General features: G+C 36.1%; 1 long non-coding RNA gene across 1 annotated transcript in view; it reads right to left on the reverse strand.

Annotated features, from left to right (window-relative positions):
• The window catches only part of LOC306664793, a 368,649-nt gene that overhangs the window by 54,403 nt on the left and 290,717 nt on the right, over positions 1 to 23,529 (reverse strand). Inside the window, exon 2 of the long non-coding RNA XR_013764797.1 lies at positions 18,547 to 18,628. This is a non-coding gene — a long non-coding RNA (uncharacterized lncRNA). The remainder of the gene's footprint in view (positions 1 to 18,546; positions 18,629 to 23,529) is intronic.

Genomic DNA, 23,529 nt, shown 5'->3' on the forward strand with positions numbered 1-23,529 from the left:
AGTAGGAAAACATAGTAGAATGGAATCCATTACTCTGATGAGCTCCAGACACCTTTAACCTGTATGGTGACCCCATTTTTGTCCAGCCCTGTATGGCATTAAAAAATCTCCGTTAAAACTTCCCCAGTGGTTTCTAACCAAGCAACTTCTTTGTACAGCATTACTAGGGAGATTGACAAGTCATTATCAAGATTAGAAATAAACACAAGCCATGATCTAGTCTATCTTTTCTGCTGCATTCTCAGCAGCAGATCTGGCAGATCACATGGGCATTCAATACATGTGTTCCATGGGTAAAGAGGAATGACAGAATCCACAGGGGTCTGTCCACAAAATGTTGGGCATTTCATCTCCTTCTCATCATAGTCCTGGCTCTGAAGGCAATGGACAGAGTGCTCAGACAGGAAGAAAAAAAGTAAAGATGATTTCAATCATTTTACATGAATACATCAGAAACCTGGAACACACCAGGCATACTGGATCTGAAGGAGTGTATCATTTCAAACTATGAAACTCAGATAAACCGACCTCCATTCAAATCCTAGTTCTGCTACCCAATATCCCAGGAAACTCACTTAAATTCTCTCAGTCTCCATTTTATCAACAGCAAGTTAGGAAAAATAATGCCTATCCCGTAGGCTTGTCATCAGGATTAAATAAGTTAGTTTATGGAAAAAATCATTCATTAATTATCAATAAACAATGGTAAAACAGTAATAAAAAACTATAGTGAGGAACTACTTCATTCTTATTGAGATGGCTACTTTCAAAAAGTAGGGAAAAAGAAAAAGGGAAACAAGTGTTGTCAAAGATATGAAGAATTTGAAATTTGTGCACTGCTGATGTGAATGTAAAAGTGTGTCACTGCTGTGTAAATCAATGTGCTTATTCCTCAAAAATTAAAAAATACAGTGACCATACAATTCAGTTATTCTATTTCCAGGTATATATTCAAAAGAATTGAAATCAGGGAGTCAAATAGCTTGAAAACTACTTTATACCCATTCTCACAGGACACTATAACTAAAAGTTGGAAGCAGCCCAAATGTTCATTAACAGATGAATACAGTAGTTAAATGGCCAAAGCAATCCTTAACAGGAAGAGCAAAGCAGGTGTTATCACAATACCAGACTTTCAACTATACTACAGAGCAATAGTAACAAAAACAGCATGGTATTGGCATCAAAATAGACAGGAAGACCAATGGCATGGAATAGAGGACACAGAGATGAGCCCACATAAATACAGTTACCTCATACTAGACAAAGATGGCAAAAACATACAATGGAGAAAAAATATCCTCTTGAACAAATGGTGCTGGGAAACCTGGAAATCCATATGCAGCAAAATGAAACCAAACCCCTATCCCTCACCCTGAACAAAACTCAACTCAAAATGGATCAAGGACTTAGAAATTAGACCAGAGATTCTTCACCTAATAGGAGAAAAAGTAGATCCAAATCTTCATCATGTTGACTTAGGACCAACTTCCTTAACATGAGTCTGAGAGCACAAGAAATAAAAGTAGGAATTAATAAATGGGATAGATTCAAACTCAAAAACTTTTTCTCAGTAAAGGAAACAATCAATAATGTGAAGAGAGAGCCTACAGAGTGGAAGAAAATCTTTGCCACATGCTTCTCAAACACAGCACTAATCTGCAGAATTTATAAAGAACTCAAAAACTTTACACCAAGATTACAAATAACCCAGTCAATAAATGGACTCAGGATATGAGCAGACACTTCATGGAAGAAGATCTGCAAACAAATGTTCAAAATTTCTAGTAATAAGAGATATGCAAATCAAAACTACCCTAAGATTTCATCTCATCCCAATTAGAATGTCTATTATCAAGAATACAAGCGACAACAGGTGTTGGCAAGGATGAGGGGGAAAAGGTACACTCATATATTGCTGGTGGGTTGCAAATTGGTGCAACCACTCTGGAAAGCAGTATGGAGATTCCTTAGAAAACTTGGAATGGAACCACCATTTGACTGAAATATCCCACTCCTTGGCCTATACCCTAAGGACTTAAAATCAGCATACTACAGAGATACAGCCACATCAATGTTCATAGCTGCTCAATTCACAATAGCCAGATCGTGGAACCAACCTTGATGCCCTTCAATAGATGAATGGATAAACTGTGATATATATACACAATGGAATAATATTCAGCAATAAAAAAGAATAAAATTATGGAATTTGCAGGTAAATGGATGGAATTGGAGAATATCATGGTAAGTGAAATAAGCCAATCCCAAAAAACCAAAGGCTGAATGATTTCTCTGATAAGTAGATGATGATACATAACAGGTGGGGGTGAGAGTGAGGCAAGAATGGAGGAAAGATGGATTGTATAGAGGAAAATTAGTGGTGGGGAGGGGGCGGGAGGGAAGGAAAGATAATAGAATGAGACAGGCATCATTACCCTATGAACATGTATGATTACACGAATGGTGTGACTCTACTTAGTGTACAATCAGAGAAATGAAAGTTGTGCCCCATTTTTGTATAGTGAGTCTAAATTTTAAAAATGGACATTATTCATTGTAGAAAAGGAAGAAAATTCTGGCACATGCTACAACATGGATGAAGCTTGAGGACATTATAATAAGTGGAATAAGCCATTCACAGAACAAACACTCTATGATCCATTTACATGCAGTACCAGGAGTAGTCAGATTCTTAAAGACAGAAAGTAGGATGGTGGTCACCAAGGAGTAAGGCATGGGAGAGTTGTTGTTAATGAGTTAGATGCTTATTTTAGCAAAATGTAAAGAGTTATGAAAACTGTTTGCACAACAATGTGACTATATGTTACCAAAATGTATAGTTAAAATGGTTAAAATGTTCAAATTATGTACATCTTCCTGATTCAGTTTGGTAGGATCATATGTCTCTAAAACTTTGTCAATGTCTTTGATATTTTCTATTTTGTTGGAGGATAGATTTTCAAAGTAGCTTCTAATTATGTTAATATCGTTGAATTTCAATGGTATCTGTCATGATGTTTCCTTTTTCATCACAAATTTTAGTAATTTGAGTTTTCTCTCTCCTTTTCTTCATTAGTGTGGCTAAGGGATTATCAATTTGTTTACTTTACCAAAGAACCAACTTTTTGTCTTGTCAGTTTTTTAAATTGTTTTTTTTTTATTCGATTTCACTGATTTCAGCTCTGATTTTAATTATTTCCTGTCTTCTACTACTTTTGGTCTTGATCTGTTCTTTTTCTAAAGCTTTGAAATATAATATTAGGTCATTTAGTTGTTGACTTTTTATTTTTTTAGTGTATGAGCTCAATGCAATGAACTTTCCTCTTAGTACTGCTTTCAGGGTGTCCCAGAGATTTTGATATGTTGTGTCGTTGTTCTTGTTTTCCCCTAAGAACTTTTTATTTCCTCCCTGATGTCTTCTGCTATTGTTACATCATTTAATAGCATATTATTAACTCTCCAGGTGTAGGAGTACTTTTTGATTTTTATTTTATCATTGATTTCTAATTGCATTCCTTCATAGTATGATAGAATACAAGGTAGTATCTCTACTTCTTTTGTATTTACTAATGGCTTCTTTGTGGCATAGCATATGGTCTATTTTGGAGAAGGATCCATGAGCTGCTGAGAAGAAAGTATATTCACTCAATGATGAATGAATTTTGTATATGTCTGTTAAGTCTATAACATTGATAGTATTATTTACTTCCATAGTTTCTTTGTTCAGTTTTTGTTTAAAGGATCTATCCAGTGGTGAGAGAAGTGTGTTAAAGTTCCCTACTCTTACTGTGTTTTAGTATGTCTATGTCTTTTGAGTTTAGACCATTAAAATTCAACTTTATTATTGTGATATGATTTGTATTCCTGGTCATTTTGGTTTATTTTTTATTTTTAACTTGACTTTTTTCTCCTTTGGAGTAGTTCCTCCCTTTGCTAACTTGTATTGTTGTTTTCTACTTCTTCCTCATGGAATATTTTGCTGAGAATGTTCTGTAATGCAGGCTTTATATTTGCAAATTCTTTTAACTTTAGTTTATCATGGAAAGATCTTATTTCATCATCAAATCTGAAGGTTAGTTTTGCTGGTTATAGGATTATTAGTTGGCATTCATGTTCTTTCAGGGCTTGAAATATATTGTTCCAGACCATTCTTCCTTTTAGGGTCTGGGCTGAAAAATCTGCTGATATTTGTATTGGTTTGCTCTTATAAGTAATCTGACACTATTCTCTCATGGCATTTAAAGTTCTATCTTTATTTTGTATGTTAAGTATTTTCATTATATTGTGCCTTGGTGTGCATCTGTTGTAATTTTGTGCATTTGGTGTTCTGCAAGCCTCTTGTATTGGATTTTCCATTACATTTTTCAGGTTTGGGAAATTTTTTGATATTATTTCATCAAACAGGTTTGTATCTTTGGTTTGTATCTCTGTGCCTTCCTCAATTCCAATAATTCTTAAATTTGGTCTTTTCATGATATCCCATAATCTTATGGGTTCCATTCATGATTTCTTACCATCTTCTCAGTTTGGTCAACTTTATTTTCAAGATTAAATATTTTGGTCTGAGGTTCTGTATTCCAGGTGTTATATCCTATTGGTTATGCTTTCTATTGAGTTTTTAATTTTGTTTATTGTTTCTTTCATTTCGAGTATAGAAGTAGCCATCAAAAGGCTACCAACAAAGAAAAGCCCAGGATCAGATGGTTTCTCAACTGAATGCTACAAGATCTTAAAGAAGAACTAATACCAATACTCCTCAAAGTATTCCAAGAAGTAGAAAAGGAGGGAACCCTTCCAAACTCATTCTATGAAGCACACTCTGATACCAAAACCAGACAAAAATGCATCAAGGAAAGAAAACTTGAGATCAATATCTCTGATAAACATAGATGCAAAAAATCCTTAATGAAATTCTGGCAAATTGCATACCAAAACATATTAAAAAGATAGTGCACCATGATCAAGTGGGGTTTTTCCCAAGGATGCAAGGTTGGTTCAACATCTGGAAATCAATATCATAACATCAAAGACTTAAGAATCACATGATTATTTCAATAGATGCTGAAAAAGCATTTGATAAAATAGAGCACTCCTTCATGCTCAAAACACTAGAAAAACTAGGGATATTAGGAATATACCTCAACATTGTAAAGACTATCTGTGCTAAACCCATGGCCAACATCATTATAAACAGAGAAGCATTCCCTCTAAAAACTGTAACAAGACAGGGATGCCCTCTTTCACCACTTCTATTCAACATTGTCCTTGAAACACTAGCCAGAAAAATCAGACAGACCAAAAAATTAAAGGGATATGAACAGGAAAGGAAGAACTCAAGCTGTCACCATTTGCCAATGACATGATTCTATATTTAGAGGATCCAAAAAAACCTCCACTAGAAAACTTCTGGAACTAATAAATGAATTCAGCAAAGTAGCAGGCTATAAATTCAGTATGCATAAATCTACTGCATTTCTATTTATAAGTGATGAATCCTCTGAAAGAGAAATTAGGAAAACCACTCCATTCTCAATAGCCTCCAAAAAATAAAATAAAATAAAATAAAATAAAATATCATGGGAATCAACCAAATAAAAGAGGTGAAAAACCTCTACAATGAAAACTATAGAACACTAAAGAAAGCAATTGAAGAAAAACTTAGAAGATGGAAAGATCTCCCATGTTCTTGAATAGGCAGAATTAATATTGTCAAAATGGCCATACTACCAAAAGTGCTATACAGATTCAATGCAATTCCAATTAAAATCCCAAGGAGATTCCTCATAGAAATAGAGAGAGCAATCATGAACTTCATCTGGAAGAATAAGAGACCTTGAATAGCCAAAACAATCCTGAACAGAAAAAGTGAAGCAGGAGGTATCACAATACCAGACTTTCAACTATACTACCAAGCAATAGTAACAAAAATGGCATGGTATTGACACCAAAATAGACAGGAAGACCAATGGTACAGAATAGAAGACACAGAAGATAAACCCACATAAATATAGTTACCTCATACTAGACAAAGGAGCCAAAAACATACAATGGAGAAAAGATAGTCTGTTCAACAAGTGGTGCTGGGAAAACTGGAAATCCATATGCAGTAAAATGAAATTAAACCTTTATCTCTCACCCTGCACAAAACTCAACTCAAAATGGATCAAGGACTTAAGAATTAGACCAGAGACCCTGCACCAAATAGAAGACAAAGTAGATCCAAATCTTCATCACATTGGTTTAGGATCAGACTTCCTTAACAAGACTCCCAAAGCACAAGAAATCAAGGCAAGAATCAATAAGTGGAATGGATTCAAACTAAAAAAGCTTTTTCTCAGCAGTGGATAAAATCAATAATATGAAAAGAGAGCCTACAGAGTGGGAGAAAATCTTTTCCACACATACTTCAGATAAAACACTAATCTCCAAAATTTATAAAGAACTTACAAAACTTTGTAGCAAAAATACAAAGAACCTAGTCAATAAATGGGCCAAGGAACTGGACAGACACTTTGCAGAAGAAGATATACAGACAATTAATAAATATATGAAATAGTGTTCAACATCTCTAGTAATTAGAGAAATGCAAATTAAAACAACTCTAAGATTTCATCTTACTTCAATTAGAATGTCTATTATCAAGAATACAAACCATAATAGATGTTGGCGTGAATGTGGGGAAAGACACACTTTTACATTGTTGATAGAGTTATAAATTAGTGCAGGCACTCTGGAAAGCTGTGTGGAGAATCCTCAGAAAACTTGGAAAGAACCCACCTTTTGACCTTGTTATCCCACTCCTCGGTTTATACCCAAAGGACTTAAAATCAGCATACTATAGTAATGCAGCAACATCAATGTTTGTAGCAGCTCAATTCACAATAGCTAGATTGTGGAAGTAACCTAGATGCCCATCGACAGATGAATGGATAAAGAAACTGTGGTATTTATACACAATGGAATATTATCCAGCTATGAAGAACAATAATATTATGGTATTTGCAGATAAATGGATGGAATTGGAGAATATCATGCTAAGTGAAATAAGCCAATCCCAAAAAAACAAAATGCCGAATGTTTTCCCTGATAAGTGAATGAAGATATATAATGTGGGTGGGGGAGTGAGAGAAGAATGGAGGAACTTTAGATTTCATAGAGGGAAATGAGAGGGAGGTGAGGTATGAAAAATGGTGGAATGAGACAGGCATCATCACCATATATACATGTTTGATTACACGAATGATATGAATCTACATCATGCACAACCTTAGAATGTGTACAATGAATCAAAATGCAGTCCGTAAAAAACAAAAATAAATAAATATATAAAGACCCATAAAAATGGTTAAGATGATATTTTTTAAGTTATGCATATAGTAACACAAATTTAAAAGCAAACATGGCAACAGCAACAATATCACATAAAGAGAGAAAAGAATCAATTGTGTCCACCAGAGGTCACCATCTTTCAATGCCAAGGCAGCATCCTTACCTGCCCAACAGCGAGTCTCTTCAAAGCAGGGCTCAAACAACTATCATTTTGTTCAGGGCCTCAGTTAGTGCTGGACTGAAGAAAGATGGTGTTCAGGTAACAAGGGAGGCACCTAAGTAACTTTATAAAAACACTTTAGAAAAAGAAAATTTATTCCTCACAAAAATGGCCATCTGGTTTAGAATCCCTAAACCTTGTTAGAAAACAAGACCAAAAGGCTGAGATTTTTTTTCATTAAAACAGGAAGAAGGGTAGTAGAGATAGTACAGAAAGAACATTGTGCAGAAAAACTGACTTTTAGGAGGAAGAACCTTGAGCTAGAGAATTCTAAATACAAGGAAGAGACATGATCACACTGGATCACACTTTCATACCTGTGAAGAGTAGGTCATTAAGGGAGAAGAAGGAAGTTATATGTGGTAAGAAGTGGCATCTAGACCTGCATGCTGTCCTAGGCCAGTGGGCTCCATCCTTCCTGGTTACTATAAGAACTGTGTAACTACCTACTAGTTTCATAGGCACATTCTGACACCCGAGGTGGAATGATCAACAAGTTTGGTGATTAGGAGGTTAATGTCAGGCTCAAAGAGAACATTTTCAGTATGTTGTTGGGAATTGAAATTATATTAATTGCAGGAGATCAAAGAAAACATGAGATGAAAAGTAAAGAGAATAGATAGTGATCATTATTAATTTTAGGAAAGTTGTTTTGAAAGGAAAGAAAGATCAGGTCTTAGAGGTCAGCAGGGACAAGCATGAAAGACAGCAATGTTTGCTTTCCTTCTGTTGTAGGCCAAATAAGGCATCCAAGATATCTGTATCTCATATGGCAAAGAAGACTTTACAGATATAATCAAAGTTTAGGAACTTGAGATGGAGAGGTTATCCAAGTGGACCTGATCTAATCACATGAAATCCTTAAAAGTGGAGAACTTTCCCTGGCTGGGTCAGAGATGCTACATTGCTGGATTTGAATATGGAGGAATGGACCATGAACCCAGGAAGGCAGAAGGTCACTAGAAGTTGGAAGGGTAAGGAGCTAGGGACTTCCAGAAGGAATTAGCCCTGCCAGTACTGTGATTGATTTTTAGCACTGTGAGACCGCTAAACTATAAAATAAAACCTTTCAACTGTTTTAAGTCAGTACATTTATAGTCATTTATTATAGAAATGATAGAAAAAGAAGACATTTCCTTACAAGAAAACTTTATCAGATTGCAAAAGCACATTGCAGCAGAGTACGAAGTCATATTAAATGCTACTAACTAAAGCATTAAATCCAGGTTAATAAGTACATTCTCATATGTCACAGAATAAAATATATATCAATTTTCTAGCTATAGGAAGGCTGAATACCTATGTACCAGAAATAATTTTTGAGAACAGAAAATTTGTTAGTCTTTAATGATTAAAAGATAACACAACAAAGAAGAGGAAAAAAGCACCTTTGAACTGGAAAATATTGCTTCTGAAATGGAATTCATTCATCATTTATTCCACATGTATTTATTAAATGCCTTCTCTGTGTCCATGGTAGGCTATGATGTTAACATTGAAATGAAGACAGTCAAATTCCCTTTTCTTCAAAAGCCCTCATTCTAGTGACAGACTATAACGAAAAAGAAATAAGCACATAAAATTATGTCACAAAATGATAAGTGCCTAATAGAAAAATAAAATGGATTTCATAGATATGGGCGACTTGGAGAGGGGTTAATATTTAGTGAGCCAGGATAGATTAGGAACCCTTGTTCAAGGCCCCATCTCACCTCAATCAGCTGATTTGATTGAGCCTCAGGACCTCCTTTCATCCGGCCCCAATTGCTGTTATCAAAGGAGCTAACTTCCCCAAAGCATAAACAACAAGATTCTATTTTTAAAAGGATTGTCCAACCATCCCAAGGAGCATGATCAGGACTCCCAAGTTTGACCTAAAGTAATCTAAGAAGGAAAAGTTCCTGTTCCAGGCCCCATATACATTAGTTGCATCTCATGCATCTGATTTAAAACATGGGAATGAGAATTTGGCACATGTTTTAATAAGCATTATGGGCAAAGCACAGTAATCAGTCAATCTCCCCTTGCTCAACAAAACCCACTCCTGGCATAAAGCTCGTCAAAGAACTCATAAGCATGCATATAAACCCAGATCTCCTGAGTCTGTGGGCAGATGTCTTTGTCATTGTACCCACTGATACTTACTGCACCCTTGCAAGCTATCTTCCTCTAATAAATTCACTTAGTTGCTTCTCTTTGTCTTGATGAATTCTTCTAACTGCCTTGCGTTTGCAATTGCCTAGGTCCATGATATCCAGGAGAGCTAGCAAAAGTCTTTCTGAAAAAAAGTGACCTAAGAAATTCCACCTGAATAAAAGCAGTAAGTACATGCATATTTGGCAAGTAGTAAGTGCGAAGGTCCTAGTGTCTGCACATTTGGCCAGGTAAAATTTGCAGTGTCCATGTGTCATGATAAGCAAAGAAAAATCGGTAGGAAATAAGCACAGAAAGGAAGAAAGGTATTAATAGGGAGGCAGATGACATTGAACCTTATAGGCCATTTTTGCTGTGTCTAATTCTCTATTAAAATCATGGTGGTATTTATCCCAATTATTTTGAGCTTTGAGGCTTTAATTAAAATTTTCCAAATGCTAAAAATAAATGATGTGATCAGTAAAATAACAATTACAAATTAATGAAAAAGAATTTATTTGCCAATATGAAAATAGGAGCATAAAAATATAAGCCATCAACAAAAGGAATATAAAAATATAAATATGTAGAATCTATATCAAGAATATCAAAATTATCAAATACCAATATTAGTAATGTAAGGAGTACATAATAAAACAATAAGATGCTTTCTGCTTATTAAGTTGGATGTGATTAAAGATATCATTCCATTACTATTGTGTGCAATGAAATATAAGCAGTGCATCTGTTAATTGGAACAAAATTAGTGATTCAAAAAATATTCTTTAAATAACTAAGTTATGGCAAAATAGTCATAAAAATTTTATTGCAACATTATATGTGAAAGTAACATTTGGAGCAAAATGAAAGTCTATTATGAGAGGACTAATTAAATCAATTATAGAATATCCACATAATAGAATACTAAATATTTATTAAAATGTGTGTTGTGTGTGTGGAAAAAGAGAACAAGAAAGAGACACCAAGAGAAATATATTCACAATATATTATTAAGTAGCAGAAATCATATTGCAAAATAATAATTATAATTTTACCATATATTTATTGTACATAAATAATAGAATTAGTGTGAATGTATACACACACTACCAATAACATCAATACCTTCTATTTCCTTTATTTTCTAAATTGTTCTGCAAGTGCAAATTTTGTAAATTTTGTTCTGCAAGTGTAAACAGCAATAAAAGTTATAAGATTATTTTTAGAAGATTTATATTAAGAAAAATTTTGAGACATGTTGAATAAAGAAGAGAAAAAATATACACTCAAAATTACTTCAAGCAAGTAGGTAAAAAAAGTTTCAGTAGAAAAAGGTTACAAGAAAATACATTGAAATATACATAACAGTGTTCTCTAGGCAATTGTTTTTATATTTTGTAAATTTCCTGCAATGAACACATATTTATCATCAAAATAGTCATTCTAAGACATTATACAGTTTGCATTGCTTTACTTGTCTCCATGGTTATGTTGCTCTGTAAATTTAAGACTGGGAAGATAATTGTTTTTGTTCTTTTAAAGACCCACACCACTTTATTTTGAAAAAGCTTTCATTTAATTGATTTCCACTTCATCTGTTCTTTGCACCAAGCCTACATTCTTATCTTCAATCCAGTCATTTTTGCTACTTTGTTTCTGTCTCCTCTATTTCACCCTGGAGTGACTGTTCTGAAATCATTCATTATTCTATAATATTACCACAAATCGCAGCAAACAAAAAGTCGTACAAGTAGCAAGAGAAAAATCTGAACTTTCATAATGCAGTGTCCAGCAATAATTGCTAAAAGAAGGATTTCTATGGAAAGGATATCATCTAATAAAGGAAACAAAGATGAGGTAGGTCCCTGACATCCTGAGGGAAAAAAACCAGGAGTCATGACTATTAAGTCCTTGCAGGAGGGAGATGTAGCTCTGAGTCATCAAACTAGATTAGGTCCTCAAGGAAATCTGTAAAATTAAGTCTATAAAAGCTGGCCCAGCTGGTTAATTAGCACACTGTACAGCAGATTATGTTTTACAGCTTGATTTTTATTTTCTAAACTACAGCCTAATAAGTCAAGCCAATTACATTACCAAGGACTTGATGACTTATCTTTCTCAGATGAGCTCACCACAAGTCGCTAAACCTGCATTTATATACAGTCAGAATGATTTTTGTTATAAGCCTGACTTCTCAGACCTCCATGTTAAAGCGTCAGCAAACTACGAACTGCTTCCAGGCTGCTAAAGCACAGAATGCTATGCTCAAACCCACCAGCGCCAGCCAAAGGAAATGATTCATTTATTAAGGTTGTAATTGCAGGCTATGAAACAGCTGGTTATGGGCTCTTTCACCCAGCCTGAGCTACTTTATAACATCTGTTAGGAGGAGCAGAATAGGACACTCACATTCTCTTAAGTATCCTCTCCCAGACAGGAAAAATGTTGTACTTCAGAAAGCTTAGGGTGTTCAGTCAAAATAATAAACAACAGATCAAATGTTGTGGGGCAAAGATGACCAACAGAAGAACTTGAACAGGGCCATATCCTGAAGATTTTATGACAGTTCTTTTTAATTAGCTAAAAACCCCCATCATGCATGCCAGCCCAGAAAAGGCTGTGTTGTCCAACAGTTCCAACCTTATGATGACAAAGATGCTCTTTAATTGCTCTGGCTCTCCTGGCTCTCCACCACACACACACACACACACACACACACACACACACACACAAAGATAAACTTTTCATTTTTTCTGATTATACTGTGTATTTGTTAGAGTGTGGATCTGGAATGTCCCCCAAAGTCTCATGTGTTCAGAGGTGAAGCATTTGGAAAGTGACTATACCACGGGGGCTCTGACTGTATTAATCCACTGATGTCTGAGTGGACTAGTGGGAGGTAGGACTTAGTTGTGGCAAGTATGTCAACTGGGGACATACCCTGGAAGGTCTTATCTTCTCTTCTCTCCAGACCTTTCCTAACCCATTCTCTCCCTCTCCCCACCCCGCACCACCACACTTCCAGGCTCTGCAATGAGCTAAACAGACTTCTTCCACCTGGTCCTTCCATCATGATTTTCTGCATCATTGTAGGCCCAGAGCAATGAAGTCCATGGGCCATGGATGAAACCTCTGAAATTATGAGACAAAATAAATCTTTCCTCCTCAGACCTGTTTTTCTCAGGTGTTTATCACAGTGACAAAAAGTTCACTAATATGCTGTTGTTGTTGTTTTTTACGATCATTTTCTTGTATTTTTCCATGCTATTTCATTGACTAGAAATGCCTTCTTCCTTTACCCTACTACCTCCTCTTGTCAGAATCTTATCATCCTTTACTTACAACTCAGATAAGCCCTTTTCATGAATAGTGCTTGTTTCCAATTGGATGTTGCTGTACTTGAGTCAGTGTAGAATAGTTGTCAAGAAAGATTGGATGCTGTCTGCCTGGGTTCAGATCTGTTATTCCAGCTACTTAGTATATGACCTTAAACTAAGTTTTAATCATTCTCTGCTTCACTTTTCCTTCCATGGATTCAAGGGGATGATAATAATATCTACCTCACAGGACTAATTTTCCCCATAGTATTGGGGAAGATGCTTATTTCTTGCACTTGATATTTTCTTCCATGTGAATAAAAGAATCTCTTTACCTCTCCCAAATACTTCTATCACTTTTCATCAGAGAAGAGGAGTTTAATTTCATCAATGAATTTAGGAAGAATAAATAGGGCATCTCACATACTCAGTTTTCCCACCTGAAAATGAGGTTTTAGATGGAGGAGAATAAACGGCCACTTTCCATATTATAACTTCCAATTTAGTGTTTACTATTTTAAAAAGTGATCTTTTGGCACCCATCTGCTATTCTCTCCTTATTTCTGAACCTGGTTGGAGTTCAAGGTAGGATCAGGGGGTGTGCCATTCAGTGGGCCTTCTTGAAGACCCAAATTCATAGTCAGCACTTAATACATTTTAGCTAATATCGTAATTGCTTCCTGTCAAAGCAACAAGAATTGATTTTGGTGTTTTATTCTTATACCATGGAACCACTCTCCTGCCATTTTGTCATGTCTAGTTCCCCATTAGATTATAACAGGGGGAAGGCTAAATTGCACATTTTATTTTCTATTGTTATGTATGACTCTTCGAATGTAATAGTATTGCATGAATAAAAAATAGTATATGGTAGTATTATATAAGAACCATAAACTGTTGCCACAGTGAATTCAATTAGTCTAAAAAATTCCAACAATACAATGAAAATTCATCTATGTTATAAGGATTTTATACATTAACATTTTCTTTGATGTATTTTTAGATGTATGTGGTCCTTTCTTACCATGTAGTCCTTACCTAAATGTTGATATAAGAAATTTCCAAACCAGTTGCTGTTGTGACCTTATTTTTCTTTGTCCCATATAACCCAATCTACATGATACTGGGCAACGTACCCTCCTTTTATCAGTTTCCTTATCAATAAAATGGGGATAATAACTTGTATCTACTATAAAGATAATATTTGTAAATTTCCTAAAACAGCTACTAGCAGGTAGTACTGCTCTAAGAGCTATTTTATTAGCTTCTACAAAGCTATCTCTACCGAAATGACTATTTGTGGGGAAAAAATGTCATTATTTGTGGAAGGATGTGATCAAATGCAGAAAAATTAATCACATCTTATTTGATGATCTCCTCCAAATAGAGTTAATAAAGAGAATCAATATTCCATTCAAGAACTATTATAAATATTCATCCTCATGTTCCTGAAACAAAATTATCATTTGGTTCACTCTGGGTGATTTAGAATATGTATGAGTTCTTTCACTGTTTGGTCACTCTCTCTTAAATCCTGTAGTTAGATGACATCCCATTGCTTTCTCTCACAATCACAGAACATAACCTTTAAGATGTTTAATATGTAAAACAATCCTTACTCCTGACATTAATCACATGGTGGGAGGTTCAAGGAGAGGAATGAACCAGATTGAGATAACATTATCAAGACAATTAGCAATAATTACCAGTGTTCTCCAAATGGAAGACTTTTACTGCTGCTTAAAGTGATGTGTGACGAGAAATTCAAAATAAATTTTAAGGACTGAGTTTTGATCTGAATAAATTGTTGCAAAGATGTTAAGCAGAATTTTAAGACTACTACTTCAGATTATTTCATATGAAAAGCATAGTTGAGAGTTTTACTCTTTGAAACCTTAAATTATGTCAGACAGTGAATTACCTCATCTTTTAGGATCAATAAACCACTTCAAGCTTTAGAACTAGGTTCCTCTTTCAAGCCAGGAATATAATGAGATGACACAGCAAATTGCCTAAGAAAGAAGATAACACTAAGAAGAGGAAAGTCATATCAACTGAATGTCAATACTCTTAGCATTTGTTAGAGACTAAAGGAGGTACCTTGCAACTTTATAGGTGCACTACTAAATGAATTCTTATGTATTCTAACCTTCCAAATCTTCTATTCTGGGGAACAAAGGAGTTAAAGACCAAGTATAAAGGGTAGAAATTCGGGAGACTGTTACTATTTTCACACACTTCGGAAGACATTCTCCTTCAAGGTCTGATAAATATTTGCTATGCTGCTAGATTTCCAGAAGATGTGAAATGTGTGTGTGTGTGTGTGTGTGTGTGTGTGTGTGTGTGTGTGTGTTTAAATTGCGTGCTTTATTTTGCCACTATAACAGTAGGAATAAAAACTAAAGTGTTTTTTTTATTGTTTAGTTGAAGTTACGGTCAGCACAAAAATACAGAATTCATAAATTGGTTTTCCTTAATAGAAAACTGTCTCTTTGAGAATGTATTACATCCCCAGTAACATGGTGAAGTTTTCTAATATCTTGTAATAATTTTTTCTTAAGATAGAATAGAGCACTGAACTAACTGAAAATCAGACCGTTTGATTCTGACTTTAAATTCTTAAGATGACCTTGATTAGTGATTCCAAATGAGTAGAAGTGAAATAGTTCATCGGCCAAACTCCTTGAAGTATATGACCAACTTTTACATTTGGGACTACCACACCCCAGCAAAACAGCTTGATAGGCAAAATTGGTCTGCAAAAGATGCTCTGCCCTTGGTTATATATGCTGCATGTCTCAGTGAGGACAGAGGAGATTTGGGTAGGGCAGGTGGAAGTCTAGGAATGTACTCTAAAATTTCATCATACTTTGAAGTCATTAGCTTCAACCCACACGTAAATCTGTATTAGCTCAATTATTAGTCTATCCCTGTCGGCTACTTTTGCAGGTTGAAGCAGTCAGGGCAAATTGGTTCCCTACTAGGTTTCAGATTAGAGATTTAATATTTGCTAATAACTACATATGTTTAAATACTTCCTTATATAACTACAACTTGATAGGGTCCTTTGAGACTTATCATAAAAAAAATGGAGTCACTTAATATCTAAAATGTGAGCAGACATTGTGGTAGACATCTGTAATCCCAGCTTCTTGGGAAGCTGAGAAAAGAGGATCAAGAGCAATCTCAGCAACCTAGCAAGATCCTGTCTCAAAATTAAAAAAAAAAAATATCTGGGCATGTAACTCAGTGGTAAAGCACCTCTGGGTTAAATCACCACACACACACACACACACAAAAAAATTAAATAGATAATATAGGTGCGTATATATACATAAATATTAATATTATAACAAAATTTCTTAAGGAGATAAATATATACATCTTATTGCACACAGAAAGTTCTCCTGATACTGGTGTAAGGCCCCCAAAAAGGAAACCCCAACTCTGTCCCATGGATGGACGGCAACCCCAATCAACCGCAGGAGGCGTCACTTGATGCAAACCGCAAGAGGTGTTTATTCCAGCGCGCTGGGACCCAACTCGAGGAGTCGAGTCCCTAGCAGAAAATCTTGTAGGTTTATAAAGGCAGAAACCACACATCGGGAGGGGTCACACATGAAAGGGGGAAAAGGGGGAACAAAGCTGCCAGGAAATTTCAAAGGGGGTCTGGGTTTGCTGACAACATGTTTCACAATGTTTTACAACAGGCTGTAGATTCTGGTCAATAGTTTCTGGTAATCCTACTGTTTGAGCACTATCTGGCTATCAGGCTCAATTTACTCTTATACTCTCTGTTTGGGGCTGTTTCCTGGAACAGCTTTAAGGGCTTTGTTCCCATTACTGGGAGGGAAACCTTAGGGAGTTGAGATAAAACAGACAGCTTAAAAAAATGTCCATTCTTTCATTTCCCCATTTTCTTTTCTGGAAGTTCTAATCATGGAACTTCTGTCTCTATATACTCTTCTCCAAAGCTATTTCCTTGGCGGAGGGACTGGTATTGTTGCCTAAGCATTAGTACCTATACACCACTTACTCTTTCCCTGATGAAGGTGACTAGGTGATTTCAGGCAGGCAAGAGCCCAGGGGGCAGGCCACCAATTAGCAGCCCCTTGTTTGCAGTCCTTGGTAAACAGTCCTTGATAAAGGCAGGTAAATTTGGTAATCAATGGGCTCCGGAGATCCTTGACATTCCATTCTTCCAGGGGCAGTTTCCAACTTCCAGAGGCAGATGATTTTATGGCCATTTCCTCAATTTGACCTGATCCCCTATTTCTACACTAACTACTTGTTCCCAATTCTGGCTTCATTCCCCCCTCTAATCTCAGGAACTCCATGCTGCTGGGGAAGGAGGTCGATGACCGCTCTAGCTTCTTCGAGCTGGAAGTGGGTGGCGTGGGGCAAGCAGCTTGGAGTTCCTTTTCTAAAAATCGGGTCAATAAGGGGTCCCAGGAAGAAGCCTGGTTGGGGAAGAGCAGGTTGTAAAGTCATCTGGGGGCGGCTGCTTCTATGATAGAAGAACAAAAAGACATGAGTCCTGAAATGAGATTAGCACAAAGTAAATGTTGCAGCATCTGAAACATGCCACTGAGTATCATGAAAATGGCAGAAGTTAATCTCTCACCAGGATGTGGAAGAACTGAGAAATTGTTCCCATAACTAGGCCTAGCAAAGGCTGGAGAGAACAAGGCCTTTATTTGGGGACTTTAACATTGTCATAGATGTCCCCAGAAAATATAGTTAAGCTACTTAATGTCATCTGATTTTGTAAAATATCCCTTTATTGGTATAACCTGTGTTTACTAGAGATCTCTATACTTCTGTTACTTAGGAATAGATAATCATAATAGCAAACATAGATTAAGTCTACCTGTGTAGCTTAGGAAGGTCTTAAACTGACTAAAAACTTCTGACTCTGGCAGTTTCTCTTGATAGTTATCAGGCACATTTGCTGAAGAATCTTTCTTTCATTTGTAGCTTCCAGTCTTTATTCTAGTGGGCTAATATAAGTGTACATCTTAAGTTACATTTAATTATTATTTCCTTTAAATGCCCAAGAATGGCTATATTTTGGTTTTAACTGTTTTGCTGGGTATCTAAGATCAAGCTGGTCAAATTGACCTGGTTTCTGTCTTGTTAAAGAGTCAGCTGAGTTCCCACAGGGGTCACTCATACAGAACTTAAGAGCGGCTCCTTAGCTCCACCAGTGACTTTGATTAGGCAGGGTCTCTTGATGAGGTGACTTCCTTTAGAAACATCAAGGGATGTTTCCCCTTTTCCATGACCCTCCTCTGCAGCAGATGCACTGGATAATTTTTCATCCTCTAGTCTCAACAATCTCCTTGATCAGGAGGTTGTGTGACCCAGAGTTGCAACGCTCCTTAGAGAAGTTCTCTTATTCCCTGGGTTCAGGCTAACGTTGAGGGCAAGACCCAAATATGGACGTTTCTTGACCTCTGTATTTAACTCCAATTTCTAAGTTGGATCTTAATTATCCAGCAAGCCAGTCTCACCAGTCATAAATTAAGAGTAATGGGCTTTAACTTTAATGTCCATAACTTTACAGTTATTTACCCTTTTATCTAACTGGAGTCTGCATTAGTACTAGAAGTTACCACTATCTATTCTATAGGTGATGGCTTATTATCACAAGTTACCTAGGTTGTTTGTTCTTGGAGCAGCTACTTCTGCAAAACATTAACAGGTAACAGTTTTACAAAATGAAATTAGCAAGAGTAAAAATATATTCAGCTTGTATAATAGCTATCTTGAATTTTGATTGAGAACTACATTCTATCCCCTATTTGAGATCATAGTACTTTTACAACAAGAACCAATCTTTTGACTATAACTTTAAATAAGCTGAAGTCTGGCTTATTTTGGAGCTATTCTACACACAGTGAGGTGGGAGGCAGAGCCTTATCTCAGGTAAGGCGTGGCTCTTTACAGATCTTAAGTGTTCTAATTCTGATGTTGATCTTTGCTTCTTTTCCTTAAATACCATTAAGTAGTTTACATATACTGTTTCCTGAGTCTATATAAACTTTATAATTAACACAATTTAACATAGTATCTAAAACATGAATCAAAGAAAGGCTGAGAGAGCTTTTAACTTTCCTTTTGTGTGATTAAGTGGCAAAATGTTTTCATGTTTCTTTCATATTTCACAATATTAACCTTTAAACAAATCAGACTCTAATGTTTAGAAATACATTTACACTTGAAATTCTTTATCCCAGTGTAAAAAGTAACAAATTTTACACATACCCTATTGATAGCAGGTCCTATAATAGAACATTAAATGATAGAAATAAATCCCCAATAAAATTTACTCTTTATAAGTTTAAGATTACCATTACAGACAAGTTTAATCTGGAGGATAGCAGAGCTTAATAAATTCCTTGCTTTAAAAACTTGTGGTCCTGAAAAATATGAACACATTTAATATACAACTAGTGACCATTTCACAAATACCTTGACACTTTTATCTTACCAAATTGAGTTTTTAAAGAGAAACGTATACTCTGTAACAAAGTACAATACTCTATAATAGTTGTTTAACCATAATTGTATACACCCCAATTTTTAAGACTAATTGTTCTAAAGAATAAAACTTAATAGACACAAAGAGTAAATTAGTGTTTCAAATCCTTGTCATTTTACCATGTCATTCTACCATATAGATTAAACTTTGGTTTATATCAGAACGTTAGTATTTCACCTTAGGAAAAACCTTCAATAGTTTTAGCTGTCTCACATACATATAACCAACTTAGTTACACACAAACTTGTTGAAACTTGCCCTTTACTTACACAGACTTTCTTAGCACTTACTTAGACCCTCATGTATTTCATCACACAAGCACTTTCTTACCCAGAAACATTTCCTTTTTCCTTTTACTAAATATCTTTCCATACCCAGAACCTTTTATTTTCTCTTTCCTATTCGTTGTCCCCTTTTTGTTCACATTCTGAAACAACTCTTATGAAATTTCTGAATTTAGATAAATTACTCTATTTTAATAAGATTAAATATTCTGTTGTTTATAGTACTCTAATTGAAACACAGTTGAAACTTTTTGGGACCCTTTGTATATAGAATTGCACTTGTTAGGACATAACTCTTAGTAACCTTGTTTTTAGTTTAGTGATGACACAAAGCAAGTTTAAACCCTTTTATTTACCAACCTATGAAAACACCAATAATGTTTAAGTATGATACCCCATGGAATTTAAGGAGTTAAAAGTACTCAATGTTATTTAACAATTAGCATTTTAACTTTGTAAATTAATCAGATGTCTCTACAAACACATTAGAGTAATCCCATACATGTTAACTCTAATTCACTTATTCTGTAAAAACCAAGATATCAGACAAGTGTCCTGAACAGTATTTGCTGTCTCTTCCCTGTTGAAGAAAAGTCCTAGAAACAATTGATATTAGACATTTTATTAACATCAATATTTTATTAGCTTGACCACCTAGAGACTTGCAAGTTATTTTCAAAGACATTTTACTCTTATTAGTTTACCCAATTTGAACCTTTTTAAATCACGTGAATTAAAAGTATCTGGATCCATTTTTAAATTTTAATTTTAGGAGCGCTCAGTTTTGATACAGACAAAACATGACATCAGACAGCACAACATACAAATAACACAAAATCAAGCCCTTGTAACTTTATAGGTGAATCTCCATTGCAGTGTAACAGATGTTCAAAAACTCTAGTTGAATAAAAAATAGAACTGATCAAAAAATCATGAGCTCAAAAAAACATATAATTAAAAATATAGCATTTACTTTGCTGGAGTTTTAAAGACTCTTTTTACCTTTTCTTTCCCTGGGTTTGAGACCGGTCTCCTACTGAGCCTTTAGGCTTCTTTTATTTATATTTCAATGTAAGCCTTGACTGAGATCTGGAAGGATCTAACAGGTTTTAACAGAAACTCTGTGTCTAAGGCATTTTAGCCATCTCATCCGGACAGGTTGGATGTTAAAATTATGAGACCTTATTTTTCATTGCTTTTGAGACTGAAGCTACTTTGCTAAGTTACCCTTCAGGGCTGTCGGGAGGGGGAGTCCAGAGAAGGAACCTTTGGGGTCCACCCGAGAGTAGCCCGGGCCGAGAACCCCCCAGTTGTTCCAACCCTTCCTCCACCTCCGCCACAAACACACAACAGAACCAGAACCAGATACAGACGGGCGCCAATCTCTGATCCACCAATTGAACCCCATCAGCGCCCTTACCGACGGAGACTACCAGGCGTCCCTGGCTCTCCTTCCACCCTTAGGGCGTCCCCCAGGGCTGCAACCTGTGGCCCCCCAGGCACGTCTGCCGGCCACTGTTCGGCCACTCTCACGAGTCACCGAACGGCTGCCACCGAAACCAAAAGCGCGCTCACAGAACCAGACCAACTAACAAAACACAAGACAAAGACAGACAACTTCGGGGTACCCCTTCTTACCTCCAAGGTCGACTCTGCGGATGAGGGGGGGCCATCTTATCCCGGACGAGCCCCCAAATGTAAGGCCCCCAAAAAGGAAACCCCAACTCTGTCCCATGGATGGACGGCAACCCCAATCAACCGCAGGAGGCGTCACTTGATGCAAACCGCAAGAGGTGTTTATTCCAGCGCGCTGGGACCCAACTCGAGGAGTCGAGTCCCTAGCAGAAAATCTTGTAGGTTTATAAAGGCAGAAACCACACATCGGGAGGGGTCACACATGAAAGGGGGAAAAGGGGGAACAAAGCTGCCAGGAAATTTCAAAGGGGGTCTGGGTTTGCTGACAACATGTTTCACAATGTTTTACAACAGGCTGTAGATTCTGGTCAATAGTTTCTGGTAATCCTACTGTTTGAGCACTATCTGGCTATCAGGCTCAATTTACTCTTATACTCTCTGTTTGGGGCTGTTTCCTGGAACAGCTTTAAGGGCTTTGTTCCCATTACTGGGAGGGAAACCTTAGGGAGTTGAGATAAAACAGACAGCTTAAAAAAATGTCCATTCTTTCACTGGTAATTCTAATTTTTTGGACCTTGAATCTAAACTTTACTTCTAAGCTCCAAATCATGTGTACGATTGCCTGCTACTTACCACAAAAAAATTCTTATCATATCTAAGTCTGAATTTAAATAACTCAAGCAAAATCCTATTTTTGGCTCTGTGTCCTATTGTAGTGAATTATACTGATATCTACCTAGTTGCACCATCTTGAAACTTGTATGTTAGCCTCAATATTCATTCTCCCTCCCATTCAGTTGCTGCTTATTACACAATTGCATACTCAAATAGGTCATGAATCCACCCCTCCTTTCCTACTGCCACTGCAGCAATCTCAATTTATTTCCATCTAGGTAAAGGAGAGGAACACTTTAGAGGATAGGTGATTATATTGGCAGTTTGTGAAAGAGGATACAAATCATCAGTCATAGGCATACATTATGTAACATTCAATGCCTTTGATCAACAAAGGGCATTAAATTCTAAGAGCCCTTTTTGAAAAACTTTAGATGCCAGCCCTCTGCTGAACTGGCTAAATAGGTTAGTCCCAAAAGCTCAAGGGATTAAAGATTGGGGCAAAGATAAGGATAAGGTCCAGGGCCCGGGTGGAAAGTTCACACTTCATCGTGTACTCCTAAAAAGTGATAATGGTTTTATAAAAGATACAACTTTAAAGTGAACATCAGATAAAGACTTTAGAAACCAAACACCTGGAAAGAAGTATCATTTTGCATTTCAAGGGTATATTTTGTAGAGGGGAGAACCTGGATTTTACTGCTACCTTCATGACTGCAAACCAGCCATGTACATGGGCATTAAGGGCCTCCTCCTCACCCACTGCAGCATTCTGAGCATCTTTCTGCAGCTGGTATTTTCAAAAAAATTTTTAAAGACAGGGCCTTACTGTGTTTCCCAGGCTGTTCTTGAACTCCCACAACATTCTATGTCTCAGGTCCAAGGAGATGACACCACGTCACAAACCTAAGGCTGATGTTCTCAGCTTTTGGTTTATAAGAATATCTAGAATTAAAATATAAATGCCTAATCACCCCCCTCCAGGAGATTCTGAATTACTCTTATTTTTATTTTTATTAATGTGTATTTATTATATTAAGTATGAATTTCATTGTGGCTTATTTGTACACATACATAACATACTCTGATCATATCCATTCTCCCATTACCTCCCTTATTCTTCCCTTTCTGTTTTTCCTTTCATGACTTGGAGGGTTTTTTGTTTGTTTGTTTGTTTGTTTTAATTTTTCTAGAGTCCACATATGAGGAAAAAAAAAAAAAAAACATGTGATTTGTCTTTGATTTTTCCCTGGGAGTTTAACCCAGGGAAGCTGTACCACAGAGTTATATTTCCAGATTTTTTTTAAGTCAGGGTCTCACTGAGTTGCCCATGCTGGTCTTGAATCTGTGACTGTTCTGCCAAATGCTTGTCTTTCTAAGTCTGGCTTATCTCACTTAACATGATGATCCCCAATTGGTTTTATTCTTATTTATAACTGAATAATATTT

Source organism: Sciurus vulgaris, assembly GCF_902686455.1.
Source record: "Sciurus vulgaris genome assembly, chromosome: 6".
Lineage (NCBI taxonomy): Eukaryota > Metazoa > Chordata > Mammalia > Rodentia > Sciuridae > Sciurus > Sciurus vulgaris.